Source organism: Chelonoidis abingdonii, chromosome 6, assembly GCF_003597395.2.
Source record: "Chelonoidis abingdonii isolate Lonesome George chromosome 6, CheloAbing_2.0, whole genome shotgun sequence".
Lineage (NCBI taxonomy): Eukaryota > Metazoa > Chordata > Testudines > Testudinidae > Chelonoidis > Chelonoidis abingdonii.
Genome location: NC_133774.1, coordinates 68,236,115 through 68,256,221, shown reverse-complemented (window position 1 = coordinate 68,256,221; position 20,107 = coordinate 68,236,115).

Here is a 20,107-nt window from a genome sequence, read left to right as displayed (position 1 = left end):
TTTCATCTTTAAAGTAAATGGATAATTGAGCTTGATGCAGTTTAGTGTGTGGATTTCTAACACAAGAGTTTAAACACTGAATCTCTCCTTGATCTGGGTGGGAACATTAAGGAGGCCATGGTGCATTTTGTTAAAGTAGTATGGGAAACTCTGTTGTCAAATCAGGACTGTCCCTATAAAATCGGTATATCTGGTCACCCTGGTCATGGTAATCCATGGGTATTGTCTTAGTTTCCTTTTCAGAGGTGCTCAGTTTTAAAAGTTAAAAAAAAAATCCTTTTATAACTGACATCCATACAAGATTAGCCTGAGGTCTGAAAAATCATGCTGGGTCCTTTTGTCTCATACATTATCAATAGTAAAATCTCTACAGGACTTCAGTGACACTTGGCAATACTATGGCAAGTAATGATGTCTCATGGGAGTTATTGATTTGCCCTGTAATGGCAATCATTAAACAATCCTGTTGATAATGCAAAAGAAAGAGCAGAATCCAGGTCACTTTCTCTTAGAATCATTGCCCATACTGTGCTTACTGAAAGAAAACCCAATACAAATGAATTTAGGTAACTGGCACGAGCAGATACAATTTAAATGCAATCTTGCAGCAATGCTGTTGAGCAAGAAAGGCTATTTTTACTTAATATTTTTTCAGAGTGGAACCAAACTTTAAATCAAAATGGTTGATTTATTGGGATGTCTGTATGCAAAATAAATTAGCTTAATAATGGTAACATTACATCTATCAAATCAGTCTTTTCATATTTGGTTTGGTTTGTCACCAACCATTTCACTGAGACTTGAAAATCAAGCCAAATCTGATGACTGTATATGCTGTACTATAAAGGCATGTCTACACTGCAATTAAACACCATCAACTGACTTGGGTTCATGGGGCTTGGGCTATGGAGTGTATTAATTGTGGCGAAGACGTTTTGGCTTGGACTGGAGCCCAGGCTCTGGGACCCTTCTCCTTCAGCCCTAGTCTAAACATTTACACTGCAATTCAACAGTCCCATAGCCTGAGCCATGCAAGCCCAAGTCAGCTGACATGGGCCAGCCATAGGTGTTTAATTGCAGTGTAGACATACCCTTTGTTACTGTGTATAGGGTTCAAAAATATCCATTTGTATTACACTTTACTTTGTGTTAATTGACAGAGAGCAGAGGTAAAGTTACATTTCAAGCTTTGATGTTGCATTTATTGAATGTAAGCTCTTGATTTCTTTTAACATTTAGTTTTTAGCTAAATTTTAGCTTTTAACATGAATAAGAGAAAGATTAGCAATTGGATTAGGGGACTTTCTTTGGTTGAGTCATGTATAACTGCATTGGGGGACACCCATTTGCTGTAACTCTTTGAACTATGGTGTTACCATGAGCATTAAACGAGGAATTTATCATGAAAGCAAATAAGCCAGGTCTAGATATATTTTATGGCATAACACAGTCTTAGCATGGTCTTGAATGGGATGGTCAGGGTAGCATCGAGTTACACCAGAAAAGGGCCAGACCAACCTGGAGTTCTTATTCATTCATCATGTCTGTACAGGAAGGTAAATAACTTTTAACTGCTCAAACTGTAAACATATGGAGAAATTATTAACATCTTTTGAATTTATGCTTGTATTGACTGCAGGGACATTTAACAACCGACAGAGTCCACAGATCAGGTATTTACATATCCACATATTGTTTTTTGCATCACAACTTGGTTGCTTCTGCAACAAATTGCAAGCACAATACTAAAGGCTGTTTAATCCTCTTTGAAAATTTGAGGTGCATTCCATGAATGAACATACCTACCTACACTCCAGACTTAGGCACCTATGTCCTTGTGCATGGCATCACTATAATCCACCTAACCCTGTAGGCACCTAAAACTCAGTTGGCGCCTAACTTTCCATCTATATTGTTCTTTCATTATTTAATCCACAGTGGAATGGCTTCAACAGGGAGATTAAGAGACCCCACATCTTAGCTCAGTGGTTACAACCTTCTCCTGAGAGGTGGGACAATCTTGTTCAAATACTTTATCCCTGTAAATCCAGAAAGGGAGGAATTGAAGCTGTGTCTCCCACATCCCAGGAAAGTGTTTTAATCACTGGGCTAAAAGTTACAAGGTGGGAACCTCCTCCTGCAGCTATTTTGTGTTCAGCAAGGAAGAAGCAGTTTAGGCACCTAAACTACCTGACTCAGGTGGAAGGTTCCCATTTGTGGATCAAGCAGAGATAGGTGCCTGCCTGAAGCCTGAACTTTAGGCACCTCTCTCTGAGAAAGAAGCAAGACTGAGCAAACATTTTCTTGTCAGCATCTCCCATTGGCTAGCTCAGGTGGCTCCATGCTGCCTTTTGTGGATCACATCCCCATTCATTCTGCCTCCATTCACTGTTTAGGGAGCCTGGGCACCTAACTTGTCTTTGGGAATCTCAGTTTTATTCCTGTCATTTTCTAGGTGCTTAGAAGCTAGGTGCCATGATAATCAGTATTGCAAACCTGGATTCCCTTTGTGAGGCATAGTTCTTCCTTTATGTCAAAACCCAAATATGCTGACATATTTAAGTGCTCAATATAATGTCCCCACATAGGCTACTCAGGTTTGCTCACTCGCTACTGCTGGTTTATATCTCTCTCAATGAAATTTCTGGTGTTTGCTGCCAATTAAGTTTGTTAACATCTCCCAAAGAACTCCTGTTCCCTTGCTGAGCCTAATTAGTGAATGGTTGATAGCATCAGAAGAGCTGCAACTGCTTAGGGTAGAGATAACCCTTTGCTTGCTAGGTGCAGTGTAGGGTTAATCCACTTACTCATACACGATGCTATTAATAATTATCTCACTAAAGCAGATACAAAACTGCATTTCTTTTGAAAATTACCTATGTAGTAGATTGTAATTGTTTATGAAGTTCTGGGAATGAGAAAATAATGATTATATTTATCTAGGACATTCATTTTCTTAATTTTGGGGGGGTCCATATTGGGAGGAAGATGGATTTTTCACTATTCAAGATTAATGGGTAAATCCTCAGAGGTACATTTAAAGAGTGTGATTGTTTGACCTGTGATACATTGTCTAAAAAAGAGAGAATGACAACTAAATTCATTTAATTGCTGAGTTTCTTGATATACTGTCTAAGAGTGACACATGGGAAAGGTTACTTAAAGAGAGAGGGAGAAAGAAGAATCTGCTTCTTTGCCAAGCACAATTGGTTTGATATAATTATCATTTCAGGTGTTTTTGTTAATAACTAGTCTAAACATAGAAGATGAATTCATTAGTATGTAATAAAATTAGGCAAACTAGCTTCATTTAATCTAGTAAAAGTTGCATGTGTGTATTTGTATACAGATTGGACAAGGAGCTGCGGGGGGGATGACTGGGACTGGCTGGGCAAAGATACTGAACTAAAGAACCAGGAAGAGGGGGAGAGTGGTGTAGGAAACCAGGAGGGCATCAGGGATATTTAGTCTGGATGGGAAGCCTGGGAAGGGAGATTAGTACTGGGATTTAATAGAGGGTGGAAAAGAAAAACAAGTCAGAGTTGCCAAGACAAGGGAACTGGGACCAGCTGGGTAAGGAGACTGGAGACAAGGAATTAGAGTGGGAGTAGTAGAATTGGGATTGTCTGGGCAAGGAATTGGACTGGATATGTGGGGAGAGACTGGGAGGCACGGGGAGACTGGGACTCAGACAGAGAGCCTCAAGAATGAGAGGAGGACTGGCTGGGCAAGGAGGCTAGGACTGGGGTGGGAAGCCTGAAGAGTGGAGACTGGGACTGCAAAAGCAAAGAGAAAAGATCTGGGACAAAGATTCTGGGTTGGGGAAGTGACAGGATTGGGATCGGAGGGAACAGAAAATTCTGTTCCCACTCCTCCGGTAAGCATTCTTCAGTCTCATCATGCCTTTGCTGTCAACAAATAGCTAGAAATCAACTAGTGAAGGGTTTGTCTCACTCCCCAGTAGTGCTGGTCCTCAGAGAAGATGACAACCTGCTATTATTGTACGTTGAACCTTAATTTGATCCACTTGTGTATATATGACACGGTACTTAATTACATGATCACATATTAATTTTTGCCACAGGATCCCTGTCTCACTCAGTGCACAGGGAAGGAACCAGGGTGATATAGTTTGTGATGGTAAAAGATCAAGTCAGCTCATGCCAAGGCCATTGGGCCTCACTGAACACTGAAAATGCATGGCTGGAAATCATTCTGGCTTGCCGGTGTGTTAGTATTGTTAAACTAGATATTAGAGTATGTTTAGACTGTACGGAATGCTTGTAGGATGCTGCATGTATTAATCTTACTGACAACATCAGTATCCCATGTTATAAGGTAATGTTTAAGTATGTGCTCTGTAACTATACAAATGTTTGCTGAAACTGTAAATGCACACAATCAAGGGAGAAGCACTGCCAAGTTTAACACAAGAGGTGTTATCTCCTCCCCAACAAAAGAAGGCCTATAGACAACAGAAAAGTAATTTTGGAATATTGGTGGACAAATGAGTTTGCTGATTGCTTCCCCCACGACCCTGAAGAAGATATGTACACAACCCCTCGTCCCATCATAGTTTGAATACTGGGGGAAAGGCATAAAAGTCACTGAGGAGAAATCGTTATCACTATGTTGCATGGAATTTGGAGAGGGCAATATTTCTATGTGTAAGCAAGGGATCCCCAAGCTGATATATATAGCTTGCATATGTAGCAGCTACTTTTGGAACTTAAGACTAACACATTTGTGTGTTTACATTTTCCTGCTTTAACCTTGCTCATTTCTTTTTCCTAGTTAATACATCTTTAGTTAGTTTATTATAGGACTGGCTACAAGCATTGTCTTTGGTGAGAGATCTAGGATGCACTTGGCCTGGAGCAAGTGACTAGTCCTTTGGGACTGGAAGTAACATGAATATTGTTGTGATTTTTGGGAGCAAGGGACCATCTATCAAAAAGACAGGCTTGCCTGAGTGACACAATAGACTGGAGTGCCCAAAGGAACTGTTTATGTCTCCATATTAAGGTGCTTAGGAGTTCACACTTGTTACTTGGTTGGTGAACTTTGATTATCAGAATACACAGTTGCATGTGGGGTTTGTGCCCTGTTTCTTGACCATATCCTTGAAGTTGGCACCCACAGTCGTGAACCACTCCAGACAGCTTGACATAGTGAAAAGAAGACTGCTGTCTTCTTCATTTTTTGCAGAAGCTGGAAGGCAGGCGATTGCAGAGAGAGAAAGGATGATCTTACAGTTAAGGCAGTTGAATGCTGCCCTGGAGAACTGAATTTTATCCCTGCGTCTGCCACAGAGTTCCACTGCAATGCTTGATGAATCACTTAAACCAAACTTTTCACAAGTAGTAACTAATTGTGTGTTCCTCATTTTCCAGGTGCCCAATTTGCAGAAGTGCTGACCACTCACATTTGTAACGGAAGTCATTTTTTGCACAAGAATTCAGGGTTCTTAATGGAAAATCAGTCTATCCCTGCACAGGATTTTATTGTGTGCCTCACAATCAGATATACTTTTCTATCAGAACTTCAGGACTATAATATATTGAAGGGCTATTTAGGCAAATATTGTACATCAGGCCAAAGAGGAGGTTTCGTTTCGTCCTGGGAGCTGCTCTTTGTGGTTTCTTTCCAGCAGACCAGTAGTTCCACACTGGAAGTAAAAGTGGGTGGCCAGGAAAGCTTAACAAGGGAAGGAATTGGAGAGAATAAGAATGATGTAGGTAGACCGCTATGCATCTCAAACAACTGGCCAGCTTTTCTCTTTAATTGAGCATCCTGTTGGACAATGAGTGAAGCCTAATTTAAAGGGGATTCATAGCAAATCAACTTTCAGAAGTAATCTGAGAAGAAAGAAGAGCCTAGGCAGATAAATTCAGGAGCAACATTACAGGAATAAGTGTAAGGGACTATTTGGCTTTATTGCAACAGTTATTTTCTGTTTCTCAAGCAAGAATTTCTATATCTTTACATCCATGCTGTACGGAATGCAACAGGTACTCACTGTCCCATTTTCTTTAAAAGGAAAATTTCAAAACTCTTGGGCTGTTTTACACGCAAATTAACATAAAAATAAGTAATCTGTCTGGCTGAGTATGGATTTGAAAATACATTCATGCTTAACAAAAGGCAATTATTAGCTAGCTGAATAGAAATGGAAATTGAATAGAAATTGAAACAGAAAGTGTTAGAGACGTTGAAAGGACTATGAACTGATAAAGATGCTTTTATTCATTACTACATTCATTTTCTGAAACAACAACATAAGAAGACGACACTGGATAATATCTTTAATAAGGGCAAGCTTACAATAGGTTCTGAAACACAGAATTTTCATTAGGTGCTCAAGAAGCCTATAAGCAACTAATTAAAGCAGCAGGACTGAAAACAAAACAGTGAGCATTTCACATTTACTTACAGAATGCTCATCATGACTTACCCAAAAGAAACTTATAAACAGGGATGGGACTCTTTGGAGAATCACAATATAGTTATACCAGTTTGGGAGGTTGATTTCACAGGAGCTCAACCTGGACTAGGGAACTTACTCCAAAAGAGATAAGAAGGAACGATGTTTAGTCACTAGGTGATTCTGTATGAAGAATACTGCAGCACATCTTTACTGAGAGCTGGAGAGATTTTTTTTTTAAAAAACAATAAAGTTGTTGTCATTTAGCCTCTGTCTCTGTCTGACTAACCTGACATGGTGTCATCAGAAAAAAACAATAGAAAATGAAAAATTTCATCAAAATGCTAACTTTCATGCCCCAGAGAGCTTCAGCTTTGACAGACTATCAGACTGGCCTGATTGGAAGGAACAGTTTGTACGTTTTTGCATCAAAACTAAGCTCCATAAGGAGAGTGGAGAAGTGAACATTAGTTCCCTAGTCTATGCCATGTGCAGGGAAGCTGAACATCTCTTTTAAATCCATTGGAGAGGAGAGCCACAAGAACAATTATGCTGCGGCGCAGGCTAAGTTTGATGAGCATTTTATACCTCAGTGTAATGTGGTTTATAAGCATGTCCAAAACACTGGAGAGTCTGGAATTTTTTATAAGAGGCTTGTATGCCATGGCTGTGATTTTGAAGACAACAAGAACATTAGAAACAGTACTATTTGGCATTTCAGGCAAAGGATTATTAAAGAAACTGCAAGTGGAGATTTAGTCCTTCACACAGCAATGGAATTGGCAAAACAATTGGAAATTATTATAAATCAGCATTGAGACCAGTGGGCACCAGAAAGAAACCTAGAAGAAGTGACTTTCAAATAGAGTCATGATAGAAGATCTGTTACAGATGCAAAAAGTAACTGTAGTAAATCCTCAGAAATGATGTGGGGTAAGCAAAATACAACATTTTTAAACTAGATGCACAAAATGTAGGAAAGATAACAATCCAAGAGGTAATTGCCTAGCTAAAGAAGTCAAATGCCATAAATGCACATAAATTGGAGATTTTGCCACTATCTGCTGCACAAAGGCACTGTGGGAGAGTCAACGGATTTTTTTTTTCACATGTATCAATCACATGTAATTCCCCAGAACCAGTGAAAAGACTGTTAATTTTAAAACAGATTTGCATGTAGACATAAATAGTTGTATCAAAAAGGTTGTATAATCAGGGCTGGGGCTTCCATTTAGGCGACCTAGGCGGTCACCTAGGGGACCAGGATTTGGGGGGGGGAGGATTTTGCCACCCTCGGCGGCAATTCGGTGGCGGGGGTCCTTCCACGCTCTGGTTGCAATTCTGCGACAGGTCCTTCACTCACTCTGGGGCCCACCACCGAAGTGCCCCGAAGACCGGGAGCGCAGAAGGACCCCTGCCTAGGGCTCCAAAAAGCCTGACGCCACTCCTGCGTATAATCACCTTCAACTCCTCATGTAGCTGAAATCAGCAGATTCTGTTCTGCATAGCCTGAGAGGTGCTCTGAATGGTATTGGACAATTTTCTACAGGAACAATATATGAAGATGTAATTCTAATGGGTATATGGTTAAAGGATCAGAATCTGACATTCTCCTCAGTTGCAATGTAGTTGCCATGATGGGTCTATTGAGCAATATGAAAGAAGTTGATGAATATTTAGTGAGAATGGACTTTTACAAGGAGAGCCAGTAGAAATAATTTTAAGAGTCAGTGCTGAGCCAGATAGTGTACATACACCCCACATGATATATATCATGTTACTTATAAAGTAAAGTGAATGGCATTATTGAGGAAATCTCTGAGCCAACTGGATGGTACATCCCAAGAAAAATGAGGAAATTGAATCTTAAAAAACTTAAAGCAGTGGTGAGGAAAAATACATCTTCCCAATAGTAGAAGACATCCTCCCTAACATGACAGGAGCTATTTCTACAAATTGGATGCCTCAGTGGTTTCTGGCAAATTCCTTTAGCCAAAGAGAGTGCTAAACTGACTACAGTCATTACACAGTCTAGGAGATTTTGCTTTCAAAGGTTACCTTGCTGGATTACCAATGCTCCTGAAATTTTTCAAAGAAAGATGGACGAGCTATTAAAGAACATATATGGGGCTGTCATTTTTTTCTAGATAACATTTTAGTATACAGGTCATCAATGGAATAATGTGACAAAATCCTCAAATGAAGTTCTGAACTTAATCAGTGAGTCTGGACTCAAGTTGAATAAAGAAAAATGTGTTTTCCACCTACACTAAATTGAAGTTTTGAGACAGATGATAAACAAAGATGGAATTAGTCCCAGCCCTGAGAAAGTAAAAGCAATTAGAGAACTGAATGCACCAACAAATGTACCAGAACTGAGAGCTGTGCTATGGATTGTAAATTATATTGCTTGATACCCACAAGACCTTTCTACTGTGACAAACCACTGAATAAATGGAGTAAACCAGTCTGATGGCCAAATCAGGAGACTGCCTTCAAAACTCTACAAAATGTATCTCAGTTGCAAGTGTGTTCCCGCTCTGTGGTTCAGCAAGGGCACCCAGTCTAAGCTACCAGCTCTTCAGCCATCTCCTCTCTTGGGTGGATACACACATCTCTTCCAAATGGCTGTTTTTTTTCTCCCAGGCTGCATGGTTTCCTTCTTACTCTGTGATTCCCCAGCACATCAGACTGCTTAAAAGGCCAGCATTTTGCTTTATCTCTGAAGGCTGTGAACAAGTATTTGCCCTCAGTTATATGTTACCTCACAGCTCTTTATAAGTAAGCTTTACATTATTTATGCTTAAGGTGAAAGCATTACAGAGAAATCATATTAGAAACAATTAAAGCTTTTATTTACATGCTAAAAGATCACCATGTCACCGGTCAGTCTGGCCATATGTTTATTCTTAAAGTACAATTTAAGGATAAATAAGAGATGGATGTATGTTGAAATTTAATTTAGTATGAAAAATATTTTTGTGGGTTTAAAATAAGTCAAATGCAAAAAACCAAAAAACTGGAGATGAGGGAAAGTTAGAACTCGTTATAATGTTTAGTCACTAGGTGGTGGTATATGAAGAATACTGCAGTACATCTTTACTAAGTGCTAGAGACACTACAGCCTATATGCTTTTAGAATAAAGTTGTTGACGCTAGTTCCTAGGTTGCCTTTGTGTCTGTGATGAACCTGATCTACCACTTGGAGAACTAAATGTGAAATTCATATCTCTGACAACTTTCGCAGAGATGTATACTTCCCATCCTCTCAAAAATAAACAACACATGTAAACTACAAGGAGCTATTTCTCCCACAGCTTGGGAAGAAAGAAAGGAAAATGCAATTGGTATTTCTATTTCTAAGTAAAGGAACTTGAATACTAAGGTGATGAGGGCACTGGAACAGCAAAATGCTGACACTTCAATAATTCTCCCAGTTGTCATTTCCAGATAGTTTTGCCATCTAAGAGAACTAATATAATAAAAATCTAAATTACAGTGACCTTCTAGAAAAAAATATAACCAGTGCAGATTATTTTTAATTCACCTCTCGTGTTCTTCATTTACTGTATGCCCTTCAATCTCTATAAACATGAAAATCCTCTAGTTTCAAACTGCACTTGTGCTGAACAGTTCTGTAAAAATGGCATTGTTGTGTCCATGTTCATTTTTCTCCCAATGACCTCCAGATCAAAAGTGCTCAGACTGCAAGTAGAACATGTGTTTTGTTTGTTTGTTTTTGTTTTTTCTAATTACAAAACTAGCAAGCTCAACCTGAGATCTGAAGGTCAGGCTACAGCTACATCATTAAATGCACTATAATCTTTTGAATGTAGTTAACAATTCTACAGATTACGCATTAGCCATAAAGGACTTTAGCTCACTTTCCTATAGCTGTATTGACTCTTAAATATTTACAAGAAATTAACATAAGGAGAAATCAGATACTATTCTAAATTTACACAAGGATTATATAAATAGGGTAAAGAAGTGTCAATTTTATACAGTCACATCTAAAATCTACTCTAAATTTTGGTCCATAGGCCAACATTAATCTGAGGAGCATTTGCTGGTGGTCTGTAGAAAGCTGACTTGTGACATGGTGCTGGCTTTATCTGCTTGTTTCTACCAGCCACATTTTTAAAAGCCAGCTAAAATAGATTAAATACTTTCTTAATATTATTTTACACTGAGCAGAGACTTTACATGCCTCAGGGAAGCTATTTGGTTGCCCGTACACGAGGAAGGTATCCACAAGCAATTTTGTATTCCACATTAGGAGAATTTTGGGGAACCCTTAGTTTGTCAGATGCATTATCCTTATTATTAGCAACTTAAATTGTAATTGTAATCTTAAAACTGGTACCCTCTTTGAATGAAAACAGGAAGCAGATCTGAGTCATATCCATTAGCCCAAATACTAAAATATATGTTTCCTGATTTTTATCACAATAGAGTCAACAGCAGAGGGACTCACCAACTACAGGTATAGAAGCCATCACTGTATCATTTTAGTTCAATTTGCCTACAACTGACACTGTGAGCACCTCAAACTACCAGTATATGGTCCAATTCTGTATGCACTACTCAACCTTCCTTGGTTGCACTCTCTCACACAAGTAATCCCTCTGATGTCAATGCTTGGTAAACTTGGAAGTATAATTGCATAAGTGACCTCATGAAGTCAATGGAACTACTTACATAAAGTGCCCTAGTCAGTGAGAGTAACTATTGTATAAATAGAATCTTATATAGGCTCTGTGATGGGAATGGAGCAGCTTTTTAGGCTCTTTCTGACATGGGATTTATTTGATTTTTTTTGCACTGCCAACTGCATTTATGATTTATTCTGGATTAATTTGTTTGTCTGAAATGTCTATATTTGATTGACCTTTTTGACTCCATGTCTATTCATGCAAAGAAAATATTATAGAAGAACCTTTTTCATTATGAAGGTTAGACTGAGACTACTGAGCATATATTTCATTACTCTGTTGCCATATAACAAGATGAACTGATAGGAAACAGGTCATAGCCTTTTTTTCTATTCTCGTTGTCCTAGAATCTTACACCATGGTATCTGAATGCCTTGCAGAGGGAAAATACACAAGGTGGCCAATGACTGTCAATTGATATATTATCTCCCCCTCCGAGAGTATGTGTTCACATGCACTGATTGGATTGGATGCTAAAGGCCCCCACTATCACAATGTGCAGAATGGCCTTAACTCCCACTGAAGTGAAAGGATTTACAGATTTTGGCTCTAATTTAGACAATAACAAAATGAAGTCCCTAATTTAGTAAAGTACTTAAGCATTTACCTATCTTTAAACACACGAGTAATCCCAAAGTAAGGAAGAAGAATTATCACATAGACTCATCTAATTCCTATTGTTTAGGCTTGGCACATGCTTTGTCAGGTTCCATTTTTTAAATTTAAATATCTAATATAACTATATATATTTTTTATTGTGGACAGTTAATGGTAGAAGATCAGTTGATCAAGGAGACAGGTTTCTGGAACAATTTCCACAAAGAATGGACTTACTACCTTGAATATACTTTATCAGCCTATAAGATGCCTCTTTAAAAATTTCACTGTTTTGCTAAGCTGTAAGGAAGGTATCTACATGCACACATATGTGTTTAAATAGAAACATTACCAAATGCTAAACATAGGTTTTATGTTTGTGTGTGCATGAGAGAGAGAGAGAGAGAGAGAGAGAGATGCTGCCACTTAAAAGGTATTTCATGAGAAATGAGAATCACTTTGGATAATTACCCATATTTCTCTTTGAGAAGCCCCAGAGATTTATTGGTAGGCACTCTCTCATTTTGAGAGAAACATAAAATTGCCAAAGGGCATGTCACAGTAACATATTGTTCTGCAGAAGCGAACAGCATGGGGTGAGGTTACTACAGCAACAATAAGTATTAAAATACAGCCCCAATCCACCTGGACATGTGAGATAGTTAAGAAGTTTCATTAAGATTTTATTAGAATTATGACAACTGTCCCAACCTATTTGCAGTCACTAGCCTACCCAGCAAACATTTGAATTTCATCAGACAAGAAATAATGATAGTATTTAAAATGACTAGAGGCTATTATTTCTGCAGAAAGCCACGGCAACCAGAGGTGACTACTAACTTTGTACTCTGGGAGCACAGCTGCATTAGCTCCCAATAACCCGGAAGAATTAAATGTTTATTTTATAATTATACCTGTGCCTTATTTTGAAGATTGGTTTTCCAATGTCCAATAATATTTTGCAGATTTCCTCAAATGCTTCACAATTTAAGAAAGAAAACAAATAGGATTAATGCAGCAATTCTAGGATCTAATTCTGCAGCACTCTGCTAGCACAGTGCTGGGCCCAGTATAAATGCTTAGATTATAGAACAGCAGTAGCCAGTTAGGTCTGAAATGAGCTTCCCATTGTAAGCCAAATTTTAACCCTCCTTTAACATGCCCCCCTCCCAAAATCAGTCCCCTTAAAGTTTCATATGCTACATCTCATTCCAGGGTGGCTTTTAGTCATTCCCTCCTCCCCAGAACTGTTTGGGGGGAAAAAAATCAAATAAGGAATTAAAAAAATATAGCCTTTTAATATTCTACATCTTATCTCAGATAACCTGCTCACATCCAGGTCCCTCATTCAGTCAGGCACTGAGTTTGTAGAACTGATAAATTAAATTGTTTTTAATTGTTCACTTTATTAATGTAACTTCTGTTCACCATTCACTACACTTGCCTACATTGTAACTTGTGTTCACCTTTTGCCATATTGTAATTCAAACCCCATTTTAAAACACTCATTCCATTTTGTAAAAGCTTCAAACCCTGCTATAATCTTATTGGTTTAGGTTAGATGTGTGACTGAGGTATGGATGGATGATGGAATCAACCTCCGGCCCCAGACTGTCCTGATGAAATAAAGTACAAACTCCACTGGCTGAAGATGCAGACAAGAGCCCTAACAAAGTAAGAAGTGTCCACCCTAAAAAGAAAAGATACAATAGAAGGAAGATCAAAGCCAGGTCCAAGGCTGAAAGTCATGCCTGCAATTGACGGTTGATCAATCACCAAACCCAAAGGCAGCCTGACACAGCAAGACCTATAGACTCTGGATTCAAACTAAGGTCTACAAAAAGGATGGGTGAGATAGAAGACTTTGAGAGGTAACATTCTGCTACTAACATGGAAGGACATCGGTGCAGGCCCAACAGAGACCCAGCTCGTCCTTGTGCCCGGCGTTCCTGGCCAGTTACCACCACAAGCTACGAACCCAAGCTGCAAAATCAAGCCATGAACTTAAGCTATCTTCAGGACTGGTAACTATGCAGCAGCTGCAGAACATCTGATGGATATGTGTGTGTATGAATGTGTGTGTGTGTGTATAGGTATTAGGTAAAATGTGTGTGTATAAGGATTAACATATTAGTTATTGGTCATAAATCAAATTGTTATAATAAATGTGACACTTTGTCTTGCCCCCTGAAAAGATCCTGTGTAGTTTTGTCTGTACAACAGGTTGCAAAGATATTATGCAACCCAGAAGAAATAAAAGGAACAAATTCAGTTATTTTTTCTACTAATGATTCAAAACAAGGGCTAAGTTATGAGACAACTTTGTAAGTATACCAGAAAGGTAGAAGCCCAAGAGTGATGACAGTCCTTGGAAGGTGAAGTCTGACACAAGCCTTCTGTTTGAAATCAAGGGGAGGGTTGAACCGGACCCTGGGAAGGGCTGAATTGGTATACAAAGGGTCAGAAAAGATCCATTTCAAAAGTGAGGAGCTGCTTATGGTGTGATGATGGGAAATTCATGCAAACCCAGCAACTACATGTAAATAATTTGCAAGAAGGTTGTAAGAGTTACTGCAACTCCAAAGTCAGCAATAGGCCCCTCACAGTTTCAGCAAAGATTCTGTGGGTGAATAATGGTGGGCAGGGGGTAGGGGGTTTTCTTTATCCCTTCCTTAATTTACTGGGGTGGGATATCTGGGGTTCCAGAAAACCCATTCTTCTCTTGCTCCATTTTGTGCTGTCACATCTTTTAACCTTGCTGTCCCTAGCTACATTTAGATAGTAACAGAGTAACCTTTACTATCCCCAACCCTACTCCCTGAAATATCATACAGGCCTGCTCAGTCCCTCCCTGATATAATATCCTAATGAGACAACTATCATCGATGACATTTGAACTGAAGCGAGTCTGTGGTTCCACCTATGGCAGGAGGAAGAATTTGGGCAGCTGTATAACATGTAGACACTTCATGAGGGATGGTTTCTCTCATTAGGAAACAACAAAGTTGCCTTTGGCTTATCTCCACAGAGGCTCCTGGGCCTTGACTTTGGCTGTAAATGAATTATTAGTCTTAAATACAGTAGCATTTTACTGCCTGACAAATGATTATTCCATTACCAAAAGGGACATATTCTAAACATGTTTTGTTTTCTTATTGTAGCAGTGGCCATTGATTGCCTTTTAAGTGGATAGAGGTTGCTCTACTATACCCTTCCCCTCTTTGTCCCACCTCTTCAGCAGGCTCTTAAGAACTCACAGTTTACAAAGTAATTGAACAATCCCCAGAAGGGACCCTCTTTATTTAGTCCTCAGGTGCAAACTGATTCTCCAGGCCCCAAATCTATTTCAGGGTCTCTCTCCCAGTAGTCAAACACAAAGTCTTTCAAAAGAATACAGAGTCTCAGGCAGCCTTCAACCTAGTTTCAGCTGGGCATAACCTCCTCCCTCCTTAGAGTATGTCTGCCTGTCTGTCTGTCTGCCAGTCTCTCCCCTGCTTTTTCGGCAGGGTCTCTCTCAGCCAGCCAGCCGGCCTTCCTACCTACCTAGAGAGCTTTCTCCTACTTCTTGCATCCCCCCAACCCCTGTGATACAGGAGCCTTCTTGCTCCCTGCAATGCATCTACATATCTAGCTGCAGTTTCCTAAACTTTTCCCCTTCCCTGCAATGTCCTGCTCCTTTATCCTGGGAACAACTGATTAAGCCCAGTGATCAGAGTTGACTTAGCAACAGGCTCTCCAGCCCATAGGGCAAATCACCTTGTTATACTCCTGTTAGTGTTGGTGGCAATCTTTCACAGAGAATGGATGAAGCATGTACCTGTTTAGTCTTCTCTAACAAATTCCAATGGAAATCCAGTGTGAAGAACATGTGAAGAATATTGCCCTGAATTTTGCAGGTAAATCCCAGACTGGTCCCCTTTATAGGGTTTCTGTTTAAGGGTTTCTGAGTACACACACTGCTTATTTCTTATAAACACAGAGATCTGAACACCTCAGATAATGAACAGATACTATATTTTTAATAGTAATATTGAGTAGTCCTGGTCCTGTTTCTGTAAATGCTTTTCATAATGTATCCTTATATAAAGAACATGTTATCTACCAATTGCGCTGATTAAATGAAGAAAAAATATAATGACAGTTAGATTTACGGCATTATAAAAAGATCGGAAGACCTCTATTTCTAGGTAGTCTATTGAGTGGTATGTTATGAAGAATTTTAAAACATATTCTAATGTGCATATCTGATTGTATAATAGTTATAAAATTACTTATTCATAAAATACAGACAACATATAAATAAAGTCTAGAGTTTTAGAAGATTTCCACCTGTATCATTTAATGTGCTAGCTCTCACTGGTCATACTTAATACAGTGTGTAAAATCCTGTTACTAAGTTGCTGCAATAAGATCACACTCTGTGTCCTATTACAGAGTTTCTCTAACAGCATGTCCCAATTGAGTTTTGTAATGCAGTTGTAATTTGAAGTAGTTCATCACATAAATTGCTGTCATTGGTAGCAGACAGTGTTTTCTTGCATGGTAGGGGATCAAGAATGGTGAAGGAGTCATTAGATTTTTTCATTGTCCAAGGTAAATTACTTACTGAAACAAGGGTACAGCACTGTCCATGTGATATGGCAACTTGATCATCCTTTGTTTTCATACACGCATATTGTATTTACTAGGCAAATTGGAATTATGATGATACCTTCTTTCTCTTCATTGCCAATCAGTAGTTCATTACAAATATTCTTTCACTCTTCCATCGTCTATTACAGACTTGATTTAATGTGACAATGGAATAAATTTTGCTTGCTACTAGAAAAGACTGAGATTTTTGGTATTGTTATATAAATTCAGAGCAGAATTGTTTAAAATCTTTAAGAGTCAGGAAAAAGAGGTACAAACAGAAAACCCACTCTTGGATTGTGATCTGTTAGATTGAGGAGTTGAATTACAGATGATAGGACTCCACTTGAGTGCATGGTTCTGCACTAGTAGATTGAGGTCTAAGTACAGTTATTGGATGAACTCAGGTATCTTTTGGAAGTCATGGAATGCAAAACTCTAGGACTAACCATAAGTGAATTAACTCTGCTGAATTTTAAACCCACTCAGATATCATTGATCTGAAATTTTAACCTGAATTCAAGTGTTGAGTTTGCCTTTTGCTTAACAGAGATGAAAACAGGAGAAAATGGAAAAATTCTACTATAAAAATAGATACGCAATCTATGTATACCAAATACAAGCCACCCACTTGTTCCAGCCTTTCTTCCTGATACAAAGCATAGATTCCCCTTTAACTGGGTTTTTTTTTAAATGCAATCACCCTGTGAGAGAAACAAAACACCCCAATCTTACAGATTTAAATTGCAGGGGGAAAGTTCTTTGCTAACTCATACGAGTTTTTTGAGCCTTGCAAAACCTCAGACAGCATGGAATTTAACCATCTCTGCTCTGAAATGCACTTAAATTCAACAAATTAGTAAAAATAGTGTTATTTTTGTTATTTTAGCTATGGCTGATACAACCAACATATGTTCTTTTTCCTCACAGGACTGCACTGTAATTCTTATCTAGGGTCACAAATCAAATGAGCCTATTGGTCACCTCTAAACACCGAACAGAATAATGGTTCAGTTAAGAAAACAGCACAATTTACTCCAATCATACACAAAATGGCAGCCCTTTTTGCTCAAAAGGCCACCAAAAATAGGGAGGAAGAAAAACTCAATTATCATCACCATAAAGGAGGGGCTGTTTTGTCAAAGTAAAGCTATTTGTGAATAAAATATTAATATTGCAGTCATCCAGCACCATATACTTTGCATAATGTACATATTCAGCTTCCACTTCTGTGATAAGGAAATGACAAGAGAAATATTGAAGGAAAAAAAGGCCTTGACCCCTAATGGAAACCTTGAGTGTTTCCTCAATTGTATTACAATAGCTCATGCTGCAAATGTCAGTACTTCCATTCTACAGGCTTCCTCCCCCACCTTCTTCTTATTATATTTTGTAGGGCTTGCATCTTGGCCATAAAAATTTACTCGGAGTTGAAAATTAGCTTGCTGTGTCCAGGAGTGATTTTTTGTGTGTATGTAAAAATAAATAAAATATTACACATGTAAATATCATTTATGTCTATAAAATTCATAGATGTTTTTGTAAAGACTAAAATATTACCGGTTGTTAATTTGTGATGGAGGCTAGTGCATCTTGGGGTATTTTAAAGGAAAAAATCCCATAAACAAGTTGAGGTTAAATATATATTTTTAACACAGTGAATATAGTGGTAATATATAGCACTTATAAGGCCAAAATAAAGGAGCCATTATGGTCTATTGAGTTAGGTATTCACATTTTCTGAAATGTCAACATTAAAATCTATTTTTAAAATAATAATTCATGAATTTAAATACAGCTTATCAGGCACCTAATGGATTTCAAAAAATGTATACATATTAAACTAAATATTTACCTGACAGACTGCAACAGTTCCTTTGATATGGTCTCTTGATTACAAATTATCAACATCAAAATGGATATAATATGCCTAACAAAATATGTATCTATTTTAGACCTTACAAAGTTATTTTAGATCAGGCATTTTTTAAATGGATATAAAAAGAACATCCAAAGAGAATTGTTACAAGGTTCCATAGCATTAATGTTCATCAATGCAACCTTTAACTGACATAGACAAAAAAGGTTACCAGATTTTCTCCTGAATTAGTCTTTAAAGAAAAATTGAAGTGATTTTGTCTTTGGCTTTGCTTCAGTTTAAGACAGGATGATGTAAACAGTAAGCCCAACACAGATGGCATGCGTGTGTGTGTGGGGGGGAAGGTATACACTTGTGGGAGGGCTATGATGGTGATCAGAGCAATAGGAGAGAAGGTAGTAATACCTTTCCACTTAAAGTGTGTGATCATTGTAAAGGAAAATCCCTACAGTAGTTGTTGTAAATAAGGCTATAAAAGAAAAATGAAGGTGGGCAAACATCATACTAAAGTTTCTCTCTTTGCTTTCTCTGTAACTATCTAATATGATGGACACACTTGGATTTTCCTTTTTACTGTTGGTAATTAGGGTTGGGGTTTTCAAAGGACCCTAAGGATTTGTGTACACTACAATATAACACTTGCAGCTTGCCCGGGTCAAGGGGTTTGAGCTGAAGGGTATAAAATTGCAGTGTAGAAATTTAGGCTTGGGCTGCAGCCTGGGCTCTGGGACCCCACAAGGGTCCCAGAGCCCAGGCTCTAGCCCACTGGTTCTCAAACTTCTATACTGGTGACCCCTTTCATATAGCAAGCCTCTTTTTTATATTTTAACACCATTCTATATATGTATTTATAAATATTTATAAACTGTCATATATTTAATGCCATTCTAAATGCTGAAGGCAAAGCAGAGTTTGGGGTGGAAGCTGACAACTTGTGACCCCCCCATGTAATAACTTCATGACTCATGGAGGGGTCCCGACCCCTAGTTTGAGAACCCCTGCTCTAGCCCAAGCCTGAATGTCTACAGTGCAATTTTATAGCCCTGCAGCCTGAGTCCCACAAGCCCAAGTCAACTGATCTAGGTCAGCCATGGGTGTTTTGCTGCAGTGTAGATATACCCTAAGGAAGTGAGGAACCCAAATCCCATTGAGTAGGCACTTCTTAAATCCTGCTTCAGCCCAATGGGCTTTGATTAAACACAATTTATTGGGACTGTGTCCCAGGAGAAATAATGTAGGATCAGCTATAAAATATATACATATATGTATATCTAATCTATGAAACAAAGGGTGTTAACATTAACCTATAACACATTTAAGTAATTCATCAGAACAAAAGATCCTGAGTAGTAATCTATATGAGAAGACTCTAGGATTGTCACCTTGTGTGTCACTCTGAAGCCGAGAATGTCTATACAGTCAGCAATGGAAGCAATGGAAACAGCTACAAGCATGGCTGAGGGTTCTTTTTGCTCTGAATCTCATCAGAATGAAATGTTAATGGCCTTTATAGTCTGTTGCTGTCCAGTTTTTAAGTTCTCAGCCATTTTGACATTACAAATTACATCTGTGTGAGCATGGGTGGCTCTATGTTTTTTGTAAAAGCAGCAAAGAATCTTGTGGCACCTTATAGACTAACAGACATTTTGGAGCATGAGCTTTCGTGGATGAATACCCAGTTCGTCAGATGCATGTAGTGGAAATTTCCAGGGGCAGGTATATATATGCTAGCAAGCTAGAGATAATGAGGTTAGTTCAATCAGGGAGGATGAGGCCCTGTTCTAGTAGTTGAAAACCAAGGGAGGAGAAACTGCTTTTGTAGTTGGCAAGCCATTCACAGTCTTTGTTTAATCCTGAGCT